This window comes from Alosa sapidissima, chromosome 1, assembly GCF_018492685.1.
Source record: "Alosa sapidissima isolate fAloSap1 chromosome 1, fAloSap1.pri, whole genome shotgun sequence".
NCBI classification, from domain to species: domain Eukaryota; kingdom Metazoa; phylum Chordata; class Actinopteri; order Clupeiformes; family Clupeidae; genus Alosa; species Alosa sapidissima.
The window spans coordinates 52,595,870-52,617,706 of record NC_055957.1 but is presented as its reverse complement, the minus strand read 5'-3'; the positions used below and the strand labels follow the sequence as shown (position 1 = coordinate 52,617,706).

The following is a 21,837-nucleotide window of genomic DNA, read 5'->3' as shown; positions in this document are numbered from 1 at the left end:
TATGTGCTAATAAAGTACGCAAACAGTGAGGCAGAAGACAATGGTAAAATGGCTAGTGGACAGACAGTTCAAGACATGGAGGTGGTGAAGAGGCAGACAGACTATGCGGAGAAGTCTATTTCTCCTCTTCCCTTAAGTGATGCATTGAACAGTTCAATGGCCCTGGGGATGAATGACTTCCTCAGTCTGTCTGTTGTGCAAGGCAGTGAGCGAAGTCTCCAGCTGATCAGGCTCTTCTGCTTAACAATAGTGCTGTGGAGTGGATGACACTCATTGTCCAAGATGTTGATCAGTTTGTTCAGGGTCCTTTTGTCAGATATTGAAGTGATGCACTCCAGGTCAGCTCCCACTTATGTCTGTCCTCTTCAAAAAAAATTGGAAGCATGGCACATTTGGCAGCATTTCCCTCCAATACTTTTCGTCTTTTTTACCTGGCCTTTTCAGTCCCTCATGGCATCTTTCTACCATTCATCCTCCCTGACGCGTATCACTACGGTAGGGCCATAGACAGTAAAGGGTAGGGCCGGCCCGGCTGGTATCTGAGAAAACTTTTTAGGAAAGACGGGCTATATGGACCCAACCAATTAACTCTTCTTGGGAGGGGAGAACAACCCATGCAGAGGCTGCGGTGTTAGGCATAGAATGCGAACGTGTGTAGCCAACTTTAAGAGAAGATAGATTAACGTGACAAATGCCAATATTTTTCCCTCGACCGGCCCAAAAGTGAAGCGGCCCACCTTGAATTCTCCCAATTCTCCCGATTACCCACTCCGGGCCGGACTGATTGTGTTTACATGCACTTCAGTATCCCTGTTTTGAGGCTTATCCCAATGTTGATCATATTCAGGAAACCTGCTCATTAATATCCCTGTACATTGATGAATACCAGTATCCCAGTTACCATCGATGAAGTTGTATGTATGTAGCCAGCCACTGTCCGGGAAAAGGTGTAGCCAGTATCCAGTACTCCAACTAGCATAACCGGATTTGTCAAACCTGGGATAAACCGGGGTTCTGAAACATCGGGATATGACGTTTACATGAGCAGACAAAACCAGGATACTTCAAAATCCCAATCATAACCAGGATACTGAAGCACATGTAAACGCAGTCAATGTAAGTGCTTTATTGTGTAATAAACAATCATTGCAAATCTCAGTATAACAAGACATTCTCATTCTCGGTTTGTTAATAAAACACCTGACGCTCATCTTTTATCGCAGCTTTAATTTTTTTCCAATAAATCATTAACCTATAACTGCTACCATGAGTCCTAAGACCATGTTTGCCGGCCTCAATAAAATCTATCTAATCTATAAGAAACTGTGCCTGGTCTTGCTCACTGGCGTCAGTGCGTGAGGGGTGGAGGGGGCGGGGATCACAGGGATTTGTGAGTGTTGTTTTCGCCTGCCTATCCCTGTCGGCTCTGTTGTGTTTTTAGCCGAGTCAAGCTCCATGTGCTGAGTTGCAGCTGTGAAGCACCTGGCTCACCTGAAATCCCTCTCCAGCTTTCCAGGGATTCTAGCCCCACTTTAATTATGTGTGTCTGTGCGGGTGGAGATGAACCTAGAGATGTGGTAGAGCGAGCCCTGGCTGTGCAGGGGATTGGGCGCCCGTGTGGCCCTCTGCCGTTACCGTGGTATCAGGGGCTCTGGTGTCTCTATGAGCAATCTGGCTCTGCGGCCAGGTTCAAACCCACTGGCTCCCATTTGCTCGGCTGAAAGTGTGATTGGCACTGCCTGCCTGCACAGGCCTCTTGCTGGTCACACTCCCACTTACCAACCTGACACCCTCCCTTGGCACGGGCCTTCTCTCTCTCCCTGTCTCTTTCTCTCCCTCTCTCTCTCTCCCTCCCTCCCTCTCATTTAACCTACCCCTCTCAGCGGGAGTCTTCCGGCTGAGAGCGCTATTGATCCCAGAATCAGAGCGCTCCTCCTCCTCCCGGAGGGGACATTTCCTGTCATCTGTTGACACCTCTCCAAGCCACACTTCAATTCTGTCTCATACATCCACACACATACGCTCACGACTTGTTTTTATCTTCTCTGTTGTTTCCCATTCAGTCTGTCTCTTGCCTCTACGCCCACTCTCAGAGTGGCTGAAGCAGTGCTAACTGCTCGTCCGCTAGCCCTCTGTGTCACTAGTCACTGATGCTGCTTTATCTCTGGGCTCAGCTGTGGACGTGTAGTGCAAATTTGCAGCACAGTTTCTGCATTGCCAGACACAGAGCACAACAGCCGTCCATTTACTGTACCAGTCCCATCTCAAAGCACAAGTGGAGATGAAAGGAAATTAAAAATTAAAATATAAATAATTTATAGCATGCCTAACCCCCCCCCCCCCCCCCCACAGAAAAGCACTCTTTGGAAAACATTTTTTTTTAATACAGAAATGAACTAGTCACACAGCTATGGAGACCTTATCCCCAAGGCTATCATTTTGGCTTTCATTAGTCGGCTCTGGGAAAAAAAAACAGAAAAAGCGAAATCTAATGTCAGGTTTTTGGCTTTAAAAGGGAATCATTTTGTTAGTGTGAACCTCGTGATAATAAGCCAATAACACATGGTGAACAGGCATCATCGCTTCCTCGGCTTAATTGCATCCGTTATTACAGTGTGACTCATGCCAGGTCATTAGCACGGGGGGTGGGGGGGGGTGGGGGGTGGTGGACTAATGGATTGCTCAAGATGTGCGCATGATTCACCTGAGTCTCAGGATAAACATGAACCCAGCATACACCCACAGCTGTGGGGCCTCGTGCCACTGTTGTCAGGAAGCAGCCCCAAGGGTGCACCCAGTAGGATGGTGGCCCTCCAGAAAGGTTATCAACACAAACAAATGTCAGAGGTGCTTCAGTGGATGCCTGGCTTCCACCGCATGTATTGAAAGGACTGCATTATGCTGCTGTATACCCTCCACCTACCCCCCCCCCCCACCCATCCACACACAGGCACACACTCCGATTTTTGTCTGTTTCATGTAGATGGTTGCAGATTCCTTATGTGCATTTTTGTGTTTGAATTTCATGGTCCATTAGCCCAGTATGTTCATTGTGCACAGGCTTTGTCATTACTGTGCACACACACACACACACACACACACACACACACACACACACACACACACACACTTGGTAACATCTTCTGTGAGCAAGTCGTTCGGTGGCAGTTGGATGAGGAGATTTGAGGGATCGTGCACAGCGGGTCGAAGGCCGAGCCTCCGCTGATGAAAATCCCTGGGAGTCATTCTTTTCACACGCACCACATAATCCACATTGCTCCCCCACAACGCGCACCAAAAACGCAGCCCTGGCAGGGAGACATCTGTTCGAGGCTGGCGCTGCCAGCATGGCCACTCGCTGTGGGCTTTGCGCGCTCTGCTTTCTCTCCCAGTCTGAGTCCTCCTTCAGAGCAGAGGAAGAGCAGCACTCCTCCCGCACAAGCGCGGGGTTCTCATGGGAAGATCACGGTGGGAACAGTGTGTGCTTGGTGTGTGTTACAGTGTTGGAGGGGGGGATTTGGCATGACTGAGAGTATGATCACTCTCAAGAAAAAGGGAAACAATAGGAGAAAACTGCTGTGAATATTTAAATTGGTGCATTTGTGGGATTTTCGGAGGAATTCCCTGTAGATTCTAAGTCCTCTTTTCAGTGCTGTAGGGAACATTGTAGGCTTTCAAGCAGTTTAGACTGATTGGAATTCATTGAATCTTTCATTGCTTCAATCCAAAGCTAAATCACCTTCAGAGTATGAATTCATCATGTTTTTTTCTCTTTCGACAGTTAAGAAAAACCTGTTGAAGCTCCTGTACACCAAAAATAGATATGTGTTCTGAATTTGTCACACCACAAAAAAAAGGTGTCATTAACCACCTAGACAAATCTGAATGAATAAAAACATGTATATGTTTATTAAATTAGGTTTCATCGTCGCATCATCAATACCCCTTTTCTGGAACCCCCTCCCAAACCAAAAGCACACAAAATGACGATGTTCTGTTTAATGCTCTAACTTAATTCAGTACCACATAGTTCACAGGTCTTTTTACATGTTTTCAGGAATAGTTTTCTACCTTATACAAGGTGTTTCCAAACACCTTGTTTCATTTTGAGCATTTTGTTTCTCTCTTTTCCTCCTTTATAACTGGCGGTAACATGTCAAATTAACCCTGACAAGCAACTTAGCTCAAGAACCAACAGTGGCACAGATCGCTGCAGTGCTGATGTAGTCTGTGCGTGTGTCTGTGTGTGCGACGTGTGGAGCGGCGCGGTGGCCTGAGAAGCCAAGCGTGTTATCAGCATCTGACTTCACTCACACAATGATCCCCGGCAGCTGCTGCCACTTATGTTTGCTATCTCTCCTGCCACCACACACACACACACACACACACACACACACACACACACACACACAAAACATAAAAGCTCATTCAGGAATATTAAAATGTAATTAACTTTTAATTATTACCCATATTATTGTTTTTTTTTTCTTGCATACTGATTATCCTCTCAGTTTCACTGCCAAGGGTAGAGATGGGTTTTAGATATTTTCAGACATGGTGTCCAATTAGAGCTGCAACAGGAGAGACCGGGCCAGTGTGGCTACAGACAGCCAGCACAGACACGGGCAGAGGGCAAGGCACATACCTCAAAGTTCCTCCAGTATCCACCGCGGCAACCACTCCACTGAGAAGCCTCAGCTACTTCTGAGATTTCCTGGAGGAATCCTCCCCACCAGAGCAACCCCCCCATCCCATCCTGAACGCCCACTCGCTTGCAACTCTAAGCCCGAGAAGTGAACATATTGCGGCCTCATCCGGCAGTCATTTGCTGGGGGCCGAGGCAGGGCCCATGCATCAGGCTGGCTGCTGCTGCTGGCGCTGCGGGCGCTCTTCTCTTCTGTGCCATATTTTCTCATGATGTCACTCCTTTAATATTCCCTCAGTCAGCGCGTGAGCAGGGCCAGCTCTGGAGCATCATGGATGTGGACTCGTCCATTATCTCCATCAGTCTCTCACTCTCACCGGCGACGTCCATAATGCGCGCACACACACACACAAACACACACATACACACATAGACATTAGGACACGCATACACACACACACACACACACACACACACACACACGCATACATACACATAGACATTAGAACACACATACATACACACACACACACACACACACACACACACACACACACACACACACACACACACACAGACATTAGAACACACATACATACATACACACACACACACACACACACACACACACACACACACACACATAGACATTTGAACACACACACACACACACACACATACACACACATACACATAGACATTTGAACACACACACACACACACACACACACACACATACACATAGACATTTGAACACACACACACACACACACACACACACATACACACACATACACATAAAATATCACACACATACCACTACACTGGCAAGGCGCTGAAAGTGGAGCCACACCAATAAAAAGCTGCAAATGGCTGACAATTAAGTTTATGCAAATGTTATAGGCTGACTGTGTTGAAGTGTCTCCTACACAGAGAAGATGAGGGCACTACTGAGCTGCCTCACACCTCCAGGGTGTTTTTTATAGGATGACTGTATAATGGCATCTGCACATGTTTTCTCTATTGTCTGAATTGTCTTTGCAGCTAGAGTGAAATCTGCGGTGCCATGGTCATGTCATTTTGTCATTCACCACTACCTAGTCAGTGATATGTTTTCCCCATTAAAGGAATTATCCGGAGTAAAATGCACTTTAGATCGATTTACGGATGATTGGGAGTACATACGTTGAGTTGACATCCAAATCATGTCATTCGGATGTGTTTTGAGAAAGTTCGATGTTACCGATTTTAGTCAAAGCTCGTTAGCGTGGAAGCGAGAAGGGCATATTATTTCGCTGCTACAAAACGCTATTTTTATACCTCTTCTACAGTTCCAAACAACATTGCACTTACGTGGTAGTGAGTAGAGGGTCCCTAAAGCCAAACCGAAGTATCCCGAGGTCTTTATGTGGTCGGATAGAAAGTCCAGAATGAATTTCATCAAGCCAGTACCTTTCCGGAAATGTTGCCATCTTTGCTGCCATCTTTAGGGGAAAGTCCGTAGGAGTCGATTGCCAAGTGTGCTACGGACTACGGAGTGCAATGTTGTTTGGAACTGTAGAAGAGGTATAAAAATAGCGCTTTGTAGCGGCGAAATAATATGCCCTTCTCACTTCCACGCTAACGAGCTTTGACTAAAAACGGTAACATCGAACTTTCTCAAAACACATCCGAATGACATGATTTGGATGTCAACTCAACGTATGTACTCCCAATCATCCGTAAATCGATCTAAAGTGCATTTTACTCCGGATAATTCCTTTAAGCTTAAATGTCTCTAGTTTTACCACACCTGTTCCATATTGAACTGTGCACAGTGTTGATGGAGACGCCTCCTTCCTACCATCAGTATAAACGGTGGACCGGTGCTGTGTTTTTCTTGTCCAGATCAATCAACGTTGATTCATGTTCTATGTGTTTGAGGCCATATATATGTCAGGCGTGACTGACCTACAGTGATTGTCCCAGTTAATGATCTCCATCAGTTCGCCAGCCTGTGGTGGGTCGGTACAATGGAGTGGAAATGACATTTCAGCTCTTCAAGGAAATCAGTTTCCCCTCCCTCCATCATGCCCAACACACACACACACACACACACACGTTCAGTCGACACTCTACCCATTTGCATTATTGGGTCTCATCAGTGGCACCATCTAATGATCAAAGCCAATGATGCTTGTCACTGCAGAGGCTCGCAAGCCGCCTGCTACTGCAGCAACATCCCGAGGCAGTGGCAGCCTGCTTAATCAAAGGCATATTCATTTTGCTTTCCTGCGCCCAGTTTATCTCTTCATCTTCATCATGTACCACCCGGAATCACAGTGTGTTGTGCCCGCTTCTTTGGGGACTTGTTAGGGGGTGGGGGGTGGTTGTATGATTCAGCAGATGTGAATATAAAAGGGGAAAGCAGTTCTGGAACATTCCTTTAAAGATTCATGCACATGCCCATCATCTCATTTGACATGTGGAGGGGTAGGACAGGTATGAGGTTCATTAGGGAAATCGTATAATAACATTGTGTAACTACAGTGCTGGGGATAACTGTGCGGGTCCTTTTCTTGGAAATATGTGTTTCCAATGTGATTTAAGTTAAGTTACATCTTCACCAGGAGCATTGATATACCTGATGCTACAGAAGACATATCATAAAAAGCATTTCATTGCATTTAAGATATTCAGTGTTTTCAGAGAAGGATGTGCACCTGCCCTGGTTCACAAAGAATGAACAGAAGTGCAGTGCATTTCTGTTGTTTTACTAAGCCCTGTTTGCCATAGTCCACGTCTGCTGTTATTTTATTAACCTTACAGAGTGTGTTAGGTTTAATCTCATCACTTCATCTCTCCCTTCAGTCGCTCACACAGTTGTATCACTGACTAACACACCAGAATCAAATCAGGGAGTCATATTTAAGTTTTATTAAAAGCACTATTTTTAGCAGAGTCTGGTCAACTGCACAGTTCATTTTGTATTTGTTATTGTTGTTGTTGTTGTTGTTGTTAGTATTGTTTTGTCAATGGTATGTTTCTGTGTTTTCTTTTCACTACAGTGAACTGTGTTGATGTGGAGGCTAATAAACTGGGATTTCAATGCACCAGTCCAGATCAACTTAAAATGTCCAGTTAAACAGGGTAAGTAGTTCTATGTGTTGTCTTGATGGCTTTCACACTGACTGCAGAATGATTCAAAGTGCACTCCTGAAGTACCCTGCATATCAATATGAATTCTGCCATTCCCTAGCCTGCTGTTTCTAATTGTTTTGTTTTTAACTGTCAGAAAGATGAAGCACTAGCGGAAGTCACTGTGTTTTTGTAGTTTTGGCGAGTGTTCCTTGCTGTGTCTCTGGATTTGTATTCCTTGCTGCAGTGAAACTGTCAGTATGTGTGAGAAAGGACATGTTAATGTAACCTACAATGTAAAACATAATAATACAAAACACACACTCACACACATGCATTATTTGTGCCAAGGAGATTGTCTATAGGAATTCAATTGAGTCAGGACTTTTTGCTGTTAAAATGTCAGCCAACCATGCTTATTTTCATTTCATGACAATGCATTTGTTGAGAGTTTATTATGCATTTGCACTGTTGCCGGAATGTGTTTGTGGGAGAAGTTGGGTTTGGAATACAAGTGAAGCATGCAGGGTTCCCACGGGTCATGGAATTTCTGGAATTTCTTATTTTGATAAAGTCTATTCCAGACATGGAAAGTCAGGGAATTTGTATCATATTTGGGGCAAAGTCATGGAATATCAGGGCATTTTGTTGTATCAGTTTTTATTAGCTTTACTGCTTGCTTGAGTGGTGGTGGTAGGCCCTACTTTGTTTATTCCGTGCCCATATATTCATATTCAAGATTATTGAACGCTACGCGCCTGCTCTGAAATCTTATGTCATTATAGGTCATGGAAATGTAGGGGTTTTGTCAGGGAAAATCAGGGAACAGTCATGGAATTTTACATTTGATTCAAAGTGGGAACCCTAAGCATGTGTATATATACACATAGGCAGTAGAACATAGTATCCAATAAAGTTGGAGGTCACTATAATGCAAATCCCTTAAAAATGCAGTGATTGATAATCATAGAAATATGCTATAAACTAATGATCACATACAGTACCTTTAGGGGAACATCTTGGAAAAGCTGGGCCAGTGGCTAAGTACATCTTTAAATGGGGTGAGAGACTGTGAAATTGTCTACGATTCTGCTTGCTGGTTATAAAGGCTAGAGAAAAACAAAAACAACTCCTCTTGTCTTTGACGCTGTTGTGATGCCTGATTGTTCCTCGCCCATACCCCAGCCCTGTCCCTGCCTACTCCTAATGTTAATGGCCCCCTCTTGTTTTGTAGTGTCTCCAAATCAACCCCCCACCCCTCCAAAAAATGATAAGTGTAGGCAGAGGGTGTGCCATAGATATAGGCAACATACACTGATTAAGAAACCTGGTTCAAAAGTTTATGATATGCATGCTAATTAGTAATATGGCAATTGTAATGTGGCAATAGTAGACATGGTCAAATCTCTATATGTTTTCCTAAAATATTGACTTGGCTATTCAATACCTCAGAATTCCAAAGTGTGGAAGTTTACTGGTGTATTACCGGTGATTTGTGAAAACATTTTTCCATTATGGCAACAATCTGTGCTTTTTATGTAGAAATTTGCAGACTTTAAGGCTTGATGTTAACTTTGCGGAGGGATGTGTTGTGTTTTACATGAAAATGAAGTAATCATAATAGGAAGTCTGGATTGCGGATGTTAAAATAAAGGTTTTTATAGGACCTTACAAGTTGAATTGTAATGCAATACTCCCTGAGCAAGACACTCCGGGGGAGGCTGCCAGCTAGTATGAAGGACTCATTGTAAGCAAGCAAAAAGAGAGTGATTTGTTAAAAAAGAAAAAACTGTGCAAAGTCACACCTACTGAAATGTTGGCAAGTTTTGAGAACTGTGGCGTGCAGGAATAGCAGACAAACACACACACACATACACACAAACTATACACAAACCCTTCTCCAATTATGGTGGTAGAATTGGAAAGGCACCTGAGAGCTATACCAATCATTTCTGAAGAGGTGTTGACAGTAGATTGAAGGCCACTGTTATTTTTGATGGCAGAAGACTGGAACCGATAAATAAATTGTCTCCATGCTTTCTGTAGAGCTGTAGGACGAGGAGATGATGGTGCTGTAAAAATCTAACCTTTCCAAGACCTGCTACTTTTAAAAGAGGGTTTACTCTGAATGTAAAGACCGTTTTGTTGCAGCAGTATTACAGATTGTGGTGTAATAGTGTTGATAAAACTGCAAGCAAATGCCCCTTCTGTTGGTGTTTTAGAGGCAATATGTTATGGACAATGTATATCTTGTGACATTGAGCCCAAGCAGCATCATATTAGTTGCATATTGTGTTGTCTAATTCATATATACCGGTAATCAGAGGATAAAAAAGGACTTGCTTCCTGCTGCAGCACTTATGTTAAAACCCCAAGGAAATCATACTCCTGGTTTTATGAGCCTCGTGATGTATTTCTGGTTTTTAATATCTTTGCCCAAAAGAGGTATCTTTTGCAGTAGCAGATCATTAGCATTTATGAAGTGGGATTTGTCTATGGTCTTGACATCTTTTCTGTTGTCATACAAAAGTTTGAGAGTCACTGAGTTCAAGCATCATATTTGGAGTTTCAGCAGCTCAGCGCCTCTATGATCAGCCTCTGCTGACAGAGGGCGAGGGCATCCGACTGCAGATGTGGTGCTGGGGGTGGGGGGAGTTAGCCATGAAGCTGTGACGTTACGCCAACCTAACCCCCAGGACGCCCCTGATAGTGCCTGCTACGAGTCAGGAGCTGTGGATTAACCTGGAAGTACAGGAGTCTGAAGAATGATCTGATAGTGGACGCTGTTTTCACCCCTGGAGAAATCCAGATAGCGGTGTGTCTGTGTGTGTCTGTGTGTGTCTGTGTGTGTGTGTGTGTGTGTGTGTGTGTGTGTGTGTGTGTGTGTGTGTTATCTGGAGGCGCATGGCCTGACACAGAGGGTCTGACACGTGCTGATAAAGGACCGAGGCTAGTGGGGCTCTGACTGCACACTTACGTTCACTCTGCACACGTAGTTGCAGGTGTTTGCAGTAATATGGAAGTTGATAGCCATTCTTGAATGCAGCCATACTGGCTATCCATCCAAATATTCTTTGATCAGTGTAATCGGTTGTAGACAGCTTATTTTTTTTAGCCTTAGGAAATGGGAAGACTTACTGAAGACTGTAAAAGAAGAGATTGCAGAGTGATATGTACAAGTAATCTGTTGTTCTCAGTCTATTGACAGTGTTTTGTGTTGTTGAAAGTAATTATGATGAGCGCTGCCAGTGCAGCATGTGCGCACACATACACACTCATACTGGCACACTGTACTTCACCTTTTCACGTTTTTCAACTTTAGAATTAATTTTGTTATTTTGTTACAGTTCAAGCACTTTGATCAGTTCAGACTGTGTATATTGTTGCATTGCATTGTTAAACAATCATTGAGTAACCAAGAGAAGAGGTTTCCTAAAATAAATCAAAAATACTGTAGTCTTAGACCTTTTACTGCTGAAACGTACCTGCCTGTCCTCTCAAATATAGCCATCAATTGGCTTAATATTTTCATAGCTGAATGAGTATTGACCTAAAATGGAAATGTTAAACAACCTTTAGACACTGCAGCCTTTTCAGTTATTAGTGGGGGAGTCTGCTAGGAGCCTGTGTAAAAGTGACATTAGCATTGACTGGGTGAGCAATGAGATTGAGACATGAGTAGAGTCCTGGGACAGAGTGCTCATTAATTGAACAGAAGAGATGATATCATAGAGGAGGAAGGAGATCGGATCAGTGGAGAGGAAAGAGGAAAGGGAAGCACAGAGTGGAGATGAAGAAATCTGATAAAGCACGGCAGAGAGAGAGAGAGAGAGAGAGAGAGAGAGAGAGAGAGAAGCGAACGATGTGTCTTCCAAGGACTCAAGCGAAGGTGGAGGACAAGGGGACATCTGTTTAGGGGGATGCTGATTTGGTTTTGGCCTCCAGGCAACATTCCATATTCAGTTTGAAGGCTGTCGCGGTCCCCTAAGCGAACATCAGAAGGAAATAATCCTCTTTCATGCTGATGCTGCCTCTTGTTTTGCAGCAAGATGTTTAACCTTTCATTTCCAGCATCATTTGTGTATTAGCTGTACTTTGTGTGGACACTGTGAGTTCTTTGTGATCTAAACCCATCGCTGGCATTCTCTTACTATCAGCACGGCTAGGGGAGAAAAAAGCTCCACGCTGACGTGTTTCCAAAAAGCTTGGGACAATTTAGACTAATCATAAGCCTTTTGGTGGCAAATTTCACGGGAAGCCTTCTTAAGCCATGCCATATATGTATTTGTTTTTGCAGAGGAAAATGGAGCAGTGCTTTCAGCATGTGGTGGAAAACAGACCGACTCTTGGCACTGGTGACTGTTATTTTTTCCCAAAGTGCACCAGAAGGTGAAACACGTGGTCAGACAGGCACTCATTCAGAACGGGTGTTCCATTTGCCGAAAGCAATAGCTCAGCTCATTAAATTTTAACCAACACCTCTCCATATCACCTCTCTATATTTTTTCATCTGATTTTAGGTATCTGACTAACTTCTGAAAATATGGAACAAGAAGCTGAAGGCTATTGCTATTGGCAGTATTTTGAGGACATGTTAGACAAGTTTATAGATAAAATAATGGCATGCTGCTCTTTTTAAAAAAAAATAAAAACGGATAATGATCTCGATATGAAGACAAGAGAACAGAGATTGACGCTTTGGTGTACGGGGGTGGATGAGGCCAAAGACTGCTCAGCAAGTGGCAAAGTGTGTGGTGATGATGAGAGTGCCTATTTTATGCTGAACTGATCAATAGTCTTTCAGCAAACACTGAAAAATGAGTCATTTCATGAATTGTAAGCATGTAACATAACTGGTGTCTAATTATAACTCCATATTCACCTTTTCTGCCTCTCTTGGTTATTGAACATCTCACTCTTCATACTCCTGGTGTCTTAGAGCTGATGTCAGCAGTAACATGGACTTCACTTAGCACATTTAATCTCACTAAAGCCTCGGCAGCTGAGATGTCAAGATGCTATTAATGATTAAAGTTTTTGTATCAGTTATGGATTATTTCAATTTAAAAGCAAGGGTTAAGTCCCCTATGCGAATTCAGATGAGTTATGAGGTTTTCAGTGTGTTAAATCCCTGTTGAGACTATAAATGTAGCTGTAGAGCTCCTCTGATGTTGATACACTGCTAAGGTATTCGGGTCTCCAATTTCATCTTGTAAAGTTCTGAGACCAGGAATCTTCATTCAAAGTTCTTCATTTCTTACCTGTGCTGGAGGAGTTCTATTTGCCTTGCCTGCGAATCATTTTTGGGTTGGCAAAAGTCATTTATGTCAGCACCATGCAGATTAAAAGGTGCCTCCCTTTGTACCTCCGACTCCCCAGTATCGCAGTGGAGTGTCGAGCAGCGATAGCAAGTCCTGTGCGAGTTTCCTCACCACGGTTGAATTTTCCCCTTTGATCAAATGCAGATGAAAGGTTTTGTGTGTGTGACATGGAAGCCCATATTTTAATCCAGCAGTCACAGCTGATGTGCATGGTGGAAGGGGGAGGTGGGGGACCCTGGGGAGTCACGCCTGCCTCGCACTGGAGAAAGCAAATTGAGTCGTCCACAGCAAGCCATCATTCAGGCAGCACAGAGCAAAGCAATCAGGGCAAAAAGGTCATTGGTCACTAAGACTGGTACACACAAGCTGTGGTGGTGCCTTTTTATCCAATAAAAGGTAAAAGGATGTGGAGCAGATAGTTTATGGGATAGAAGTTCGGTATTCGGTATGAAGGCACTTCTGGATGGCAGCAGCTTCATTATTTGGTGATGCTAAATTCATTTACATTCATACATTTAGGAGATGTTATCTGCGGCAACTCACAAATGAGTCACAGTAGGCAGTACAAATTATTCATAGGGCTTTTGTAAGATGAACGAGGTACGTGAAATTAATTGGATGTTTCAGTCCTCAACTATGCAAGATGAAGCTGGAGGTCATAAAATTTTGACTAATCCTAATCATTTGAAAAGTGTCAATGATCTATTTACAACACAGTATGGAGATGTTATTTGGAGTCAGGAAACAGCATTTCTACAGCTTTGAGACCTTGTAATGTTTTTTTTTCTCTAATGAATATCATATAATAAGGTGATCAGACAAAAATAGATATTACAAGGTGGGTATCGTCAGTTGTTTAATTAAGTGTGCTTGCTGAAAGCAGCACACTTATTGTTCTTCTTAAGTTTTCTTATTCCTGTAAGCCCGATTTTTGGCCAGCTCCTGCTCCAAGACCTTTTGAGATATCGCCACCGGTCCAACTCTGGAACGTCCGGCCGGAACCGGTGTAGTGTGGAAATTGAAAATGATGTCACTGACCCTTGAATAGAAAGCGAAACTAAAGTTTCACAGGTCACAGATTTGGTCCGAACTTCACGAAACTTGACGTACATGATCCTTGGACCAAGCCTCACAAAAGTTACAGAAAGGATTTTTGATTTTCAGAAGCGTTTGCCCGTCACAGCCAAACGAAATCGGCGGCGAAGCTCTGAAACAGGAAGTCGTCCATATCTCAGGAACACTGTCACATATCGATACCAAATTTTATATATGAACTCGGGGCTCCAATGTGAGGGTGCATAAGCTAAAAAAAAAAGGAAATATTCCAAAAGTTTCCAGCATTTGGCAAACCACCCACTCGTATTTGGTAACTGCCACCTTTCACCTTCGCAGTTGCACCTCAGAATAATCAGCTGTCACGTTAATCTTAAATAGCCTACATCTGAACGCTAGGTGGCAACGTTGTATTACATTTCAATAAATGCGGTGGAATTAGTGTGAGCTTCACAAGGAAGGCAGGTGCAAATATTATGTAATTTATCATGGGAAATTATTGGAAATGTTATTTCTTGTTTATTCTAATTGCAAACCACACACATCCATTCGTAATCACACGTAGGCCTACACATTTAAAGGGAAACTTGGCAGGATATCCCCCCTGCTGGAGATAGCATTATGCTATGTCAAACTGTGGAAAAAGGTAACGATAAAGCACATGGATTTGTTTACAAGCTAGCAAAACAGTTAGCATAAGTTCGGCAGACAATGTGGATGTTACAAGGTAAGAAACACGATTTAAAACGAGTTTCTTGTTTCTCACTTCTCTTTCCGGGACGGTAGTCTCAATGTTGCAAGTAGAGATGCACCGATATGGAATTTTAGGGCCGATAACGATACGATAACCGATAATATTACTCTTGAAAAAAAATTGTGAAAAGTGATTTGGGGAACTGCGGGTAACTGAATAAAGCTGCAACTCCTCAGACTGTATCTTATGTCTGTCTACTCTGTTGCGCACAACCTGCTGCAGCAGAAATGAAAGGCCAAAGGTTTTAATAACTTATTATGATGACCTGTCTGGAACTGAAGCAGGAATGGTTAGCATATTTTTAGGTAGTAGGCTAATACAAAACCCAAGCTAACGTAATGCAAATATAATACTAAAACACAACTTAGAACTAGGTCTACTTATGTACTCGTCCCACTAACGAGTCTGCTTGTTTGTTTCCCCGATCAGCACGGTAAAGTGCAAACACACCAGCACAAGACGGCTCTAGATAGGACTGAGCTCCGCTCTGGTAAGGTTAAATGGCGGATCATTCACGAGACGATTTTGAGATGCACAGATTCCCAAATGAACGCATATCCACAGATTTTGTGGTGAAATACATTCACACCGCTGACATTATATTGAGGAAAAAGTATAGCCAACCAAGCTCAAGTAGCTCAGTGTAGCCAGACGGACCATACGTAGGCCTAAATTAGGACTTTAAAAAAATATCGGCGCAAATTATCGGCCAGAATTCTGTTATCGGACCGATAATAATATTTTCATTTTTTCACTTATCGGCCAATTATATATCGGCTGCCGATATATCGTGCATCCCTAGTTGCAAGGTTGGTTTTCTGCCTGGGGACGCTAGGGGCAGCGGGAAAAGTCACCATTTTCACCGGAACAGGTCATTTAACCATCCAAATGATTTCTAAACGGGTTTATTACGTTGAAATAGTTGCCAAGATCCCCTTTAATACCTGGAAGACCCTCATTTCGTTTATTTGATGTTGCCTAGCAACGGGAACAGACTTCAGAGCAAAGATTCTAGAACAGAGCTTCAGAGAGACACGTTTTGAGTTTGTGGCCAAGTACCTAAAATATCGGTTTCCATGTGTATATGCTGGATGGTGTGCTTCCTTTATGAAAGTAAGTGTTTTATAGAGTTACAGACATAACTAGAAAACACAATTCCAGGGAATTACCAGTGCATGAAAATGCAAAACATATGGTGTGAAATATATTGTTAAAACAGATGATGTGCTAATTGGCAACCAACATGATGAGGTTTAATATAGTTGAAATGACTGAACTAGGTAGATGAGGTTTAATATAGTTGGAATGACTGAACTAGGTAGATGAGGTTTAATATAGTTGGAATGACTGAACAGATAGGTGGATAGTTTAAAAGGTTAATTTATTTGCTAGGTAGTCTAGGTTTAATATAGTTGGAATGACTGGACAGCTAAATAGGTGGATAGTTTAAATGGTTAAATTATTTGCTAGGTAGATGAGATTTAATATAGTTGGAATGACTGAACTAGGTAGATGAGGTTTAATATAGCCTGGCCACCTAGGATTCTAATTGCTTAACGGCAGTCTTAATAGAGCCATATTGTATGCTTAAAGCCTGAGACAGAGTATATAGTTTAAAAAATGTAGATAGTGTAATGGATGTTGATAGACAGAAAGTTGAATGGATGTTGATAGGCAGATTGTTTAATGGATGTTGATGGATAATTTAGATAGTAAGACCTACGTAACATAGTTTGAATGAAGTTTCTACGTTAAACGGTTGAAGCTGCATTAAATGTGTTAGCGGAAGAATAAGAAGAAGCCTAGGAAGAACAGTACAGTGCATTTTCATGCATTGTAATAAATCGGGTAACAATAGAGTGCATTTTCATGCACTCTAATAAGAATAAATCGGATAACAGTAGAGTGCATTTTCATGCACTCTAATAAGAAGAAGCCTAGGAAGAACAGTACAGTGCATTTTCATGCACTGTAATAAGAAGAAGCCTAGGAAGAACAGTACAGTGCATTTTCATGCACTGTAATTAACTTAATTTGCACCTGTATCATCTTCCAGCTGCTCATCTAGGCCCCATCAAAGAATCAGTTCAACTGATTGCACCTGTATCAACTGCTTTCTACTGAACTAGGCCAACTCTCTCTGTGTCTCTCCATTCTACAAGGATATAAGACACATTTCATCCAACTTTCTATCCATTCATCCTCTTCAAACCATTCACTCATCCACCCATTAAACTATCCATCAAGATTAAACAATCTGCCTATCAACATCCATTCAACTTTCTGTCTATCAACATCCATTACAATATCTACATTTAACTTTTAAACTATATACTCTGTCTCAGGCTTTAAGCATACAAGATGGCTCTATTAAGACTGCCGTTAAGCAATTAGAATCTTAGGCCAGGTGGCCAGGCCACCTGCACCCTATCAGTCTCAGGCTAACCTTTTAAACTATCCACCTATTTAACTGTTCAGTCAGTCCAACTATATTAAACCTCATCTACCTAGTTCAGTCATTCCAACTATATTAAACCTCATCTACCTAGCAAATAATTTAACCTTTTACACTATCCACCTATTTAACTGTTCAGTCATTCCAACTATATTAAACCTCATCTACCTAGCAAATAATTTAACCATTTAAACTATCCACCTATTTAACTTTCCAGTCATTCCAACTATATTAAACTTTGTCTACCTAGCAAATAATTAACCTTTTAAACTATCCACCTATTTAACTGTTCAGTCATTCCAACTATATTAAACCTCATCTACCTAGTTCAGTCATTCCAACTATATTAAACCTCATCTACCTAGTTCAGTCATTTCAACTATATTAAACCTCATCATGTTGGTTGCCAATTAGCACATCATCTGTTTTAACAATATATTTCACACCATATGTTTTGCATTTTCATGCACTGGTAATTCCCTGGAATTGCGTTTTCTAGTTTAATAATGTTGCTGCATGAATCACGGTAAGCGCAAATGAAGTGGCCACTTCTTAATAGGACTCACTGTATGGAAGTAGGCTAAGTAAAATAGAGATGTTTAAAATAAGATAAAGTTAGGATATAGAGATAACTGGCCTTTGGCCATAGCAACCATCCATTTAGAACGACTGGCCTTCATAGCAACCAAGGATCTTAGCTGTGATTCATGTAGCTACAGTATGCATGCATTGTGATGCAAAGTATAGAAAGGTGATGAAATATACAGAGACAGGTCAAGAAATATAGTGCAATGTAGACAGTAGTATACAGTTGATTTACAGAAGGTGGTTTAGAGTAATATGAATTAAATATAAATATGTGCAGTGTATTAGCAGTTATCTCATATAATAAATAGAATAATGTATGTAGATGTAGCAGTAACATTATAATAGTAGAAATAATAATATAGATATATGCAGTGTATTAACAGAATATAATAAACATAATAAATATGAATATTCAATATGACAAATACATAACAGATATGTACATAACATACAGCTATGTGCAGCGTGGAAACAGTGTCATTGTAGTGCAGAAACAACATTATAAGAGTAGTAAGAACTAGATGTACCGCATAGCGGTACACCATATGACCGCCGCTCAGTCCTGTACATCCGTTCCGCGAAAATAAATCACACTTCAATTTGTCTCCAAATTTTACTCCATCCCCCACTCTTGAAGCTTTTGTGTATGCTTGTTTGGCATGCCTGAGTGTGTGTGTGCGGCTACACAGAAAGTAGCCTACTGGTGCTGAAAAGGTGAATAGATTGTAGAATAGCCAAAGAAGATGTAGCATTGTTGTAAAACCTTTAAAATCTCTAAACAATCACAAGTAGGGTAGTTCATCACAGTTCATCCATTGCAACTGGATTGATGAAAGGTCACTTACACCTGTAGGCTACATTGTATTTGGGAAAAGCAAAAGGTATCAGCTATTTATTTATTTATTTATTTATTTATGAACAAAAAACATCTCTGTCAGTTCCATGCCGTTTTCAACAGCTATCAAAAACAAAGGTCATTTTTGGATGGATGGATTTTTTGTGAATGTTTCTTCTTCTACATAAGATTTTAGTCATCTTTAGCTTTCACCAGACCAAGCTCAATCTTTTAAGAAATCAAAAAATAACTAGAAATGCAATTCCAAGGAATTACCAGTGCATGAAAATGCTAAAGTTGTGATGTAAAATATCATGTATAGTTAAAACCGATAATACAGCGATGGTTACTACGGTGATGCTAGGATAGACATGGTGGTTGCATAGCTTAATAAAAGTTGATAGTTTAAAAGTAGACTGTTTAAAAGCTGAATGTAGATAGTTTACAAGTTGTTGATAGACAGCTAGTTTAATAGATAATTTAATGATAGTTTAAAAGTAGACCGTTTAAAAGTTGAAGGTAAATAGTTTAAAAGTTGTTGACAGACTGAAAGTTTAATGAATGTTTATATTCAAATAGTTTAATGGCTGTGTATAGGTAGATATTTGATGATAACTGAAAGTTGGAATGGCTCTAATGTTTGCTAGTAGTTATGCTAAGATTTTTAACTATGCTAACCATGCTACTTAGCTAATGTTTTATAGCGGTGCTAGCAATGCTAACCTGCTAACCATGCTACTTAGCTAACGTTTTCTAGTAGTTTAATGAATGTTGATATTCAAATAGTTTAATGGCTGTGTATAGGTAGATATTTGACGATAACTGAAAGTTGGAATGGCTCTAATGTTTGCTAGCAGTTATGCTAAGATTTTTAATTCTGCTAACCATGCTACTTAGCTAATGTTTTATAGCAGTGCTAGCAATGCTAACATGCTAACCATAGCTACTTAGCTAACTTAACTAACATTTTCTAGCAGTTTTGATAAACATGTTAACTATGTTAGCAATGCTAACATGTTAACTATGTTAACCATGTGACTTAGCTAACCAAGCTTATCATTTTTAATAGTTATGCTAACTATGCTAACAATGTTAACATGCTAACTATGCTAACCATGTGACTTAGCTAACCTAGCTAATCATTTTTAGTTGTTATGCTAACTATGCTAACTAACATGCTAAGAATGTTAACATGCTAACTATGCTAACCATGTGACTTAGTTAACCTAGCTAATCATTTTTAGCAGTTTTGCTAAAAATGCTAACAATGCTAGCAATGCTAACATGCTAACTTTGCTAACCATGCTAACTAGCTACAGTGGGTAGGAGTCATAGTTGATGAAAAATGTTGACGTAGTTGATGACAAGTTAAAAGTTGTTGATAGACAGCTAGTGAATGTATATAGTTTAAAAGTTGAAAAGTTGAATGTATATAGTTTAAAAGTTGTTGATAGACAGCTAGTTTAATAGATAGATAGTTTAATGATAGTTTAAAAGTAGATCGTTTAAAAGTTGAATGTAAAAAGTTCAGTAGTTTAATGGGTTACATTGTTTAACAGTGGATTATTGTAGTGAGGACTTTTATTTTGAAACAGTTTTGGGCAGAGGAAACAGTTGAATAGGATGTGTAGTCTTAATTGACCCAGATTGTATGCTTAAAGCCTGAGGCTGCAGGTGGCCTGAACACCTGCCATAGGATTCTAATTGCTTAACGGCCGTATTATGATGTCACAATCGGCAATGTTAAGTCTATGGGGATTTTTAAAAAGTTTTTCTTTAATAGTTTAAAAAGTATAAAAGTTTCAAAGTTGAAAAGACATAGCAGCTTGGTCCGGTTGAAGACCTACGTTACAAAGTTTGAACGAAGTTTCTAAGTTAAACTGTTCAAGAGAAATTGCGTACGGAAAAAGTGGTAAGCGGAATAATAAGAATAAGTTGTTGTTGATGTTCTTGCCTTGGAAGAACAGTACAGTGCATTTTCATGCACTGTAAATAGCGGGCAGATCAGGCTGGGTTCACCCAGCCTAGTCCATAGGCACCCGATATTGTTTAATTTTCCGATTGAGATATCCACGCTCTGGCTATTCTAACTGCAAAAATGCATCAGGGAGTTATGACAAAACTGTAACTAACAAACTAGATCCTAATAGAAAGCTGTTAGCTTCCCTAAGCTACAGGTAGGCTTATAAGGTAGGCCTATTTACAACATAAATTGTCAATAGGCTATGCTGGCGACACAAATAAAATCTCCTTTGGAAACCAATGGCTTACGCCTTACAGTATCAAGCGGACTTAAACTGCCATATCGTGGCGAAAAGTTGTAATAAAATTCACGCAGCTCCATGAGTCAAGGAAAGCGCGAATGAAGTAGCCACTTCTAAATGGGACCCACTACACAGTAGCTTAAGGTGTGTTGCTAAAGCAGCCATAATGAAATGAAGGTGTCATTGGATACTTCACACACACATGCTTTTTACTTTCACAGACTACAACTACCAAGCTGGAATCAAAGCACATCGATTCCCCTCTCACACCCTGCACGCACTTAAAACAAAATAAACAGGCGTCTCAGTCTCACGCATGTATAGGCAAAACTGTATCAGACCGGTGTAACGTTGGTAAATCTTCCATTGCATAGAATTTTTTTTGTAGCACGTGCAACAAATGACAGTCGAAAGATACAATTGCAGTGCTGCTATCAATTTGCTTGGTACAACCGCATTTATAGTTTTCTACAAATGCAATCAATCAAATTGGCCTCCATCACTCAACCAACGCTAACGGGAACATTACCTAGGTCCTTATTGATATTATAAGATTAACGTACCTGCAGTAAAAACCAAGCATGTCCGATAAACATCCTCAGATTTATTTCGGCTTCAAGAAGAAATGGAAATTACATTTCATGTGAACATCATCCTATCATTATTAGACGTTCTCTGCGGTAAACTACACTCCTTGTATGAAGCGTCCATTGTTTTTCCAACCCACTTTTAACTTCCAACAAAATTACGTCTCACTGCAACGACGCGCCATCTAGTGGACAAACGACTACTTATCGCCAATACT

At 41.2% G+C, this 21,837-nt stretch overlaps 1 protein-coding gene across 4 annotated transcripts in view; it reads left to right on the top strand.

Annotated features, from left to right (window-relative positions):
- The window catches only part of dlgap1a (discs, large (Drosophila) homolog-associated protein 1a), a 104,417-nt gene that overhangs the window by 27,123 nt on the left and 55,457 nt on the right, over positions 1 to 21,837 (top strand). For all 4 annotated transcript variants that reach the window (XM_042071194.1, XM_042071193.1, XM_042071192.1 and 1 more), the window contains exon 2: positions 7,693 to 7,774. The gene's annotated coding sequence lies outside the window, so the exon portion shown is untranslated. The remainder of the gene's footprint in view (positions 1 to 7,692; positions 7,775 to 21,837) is intronic.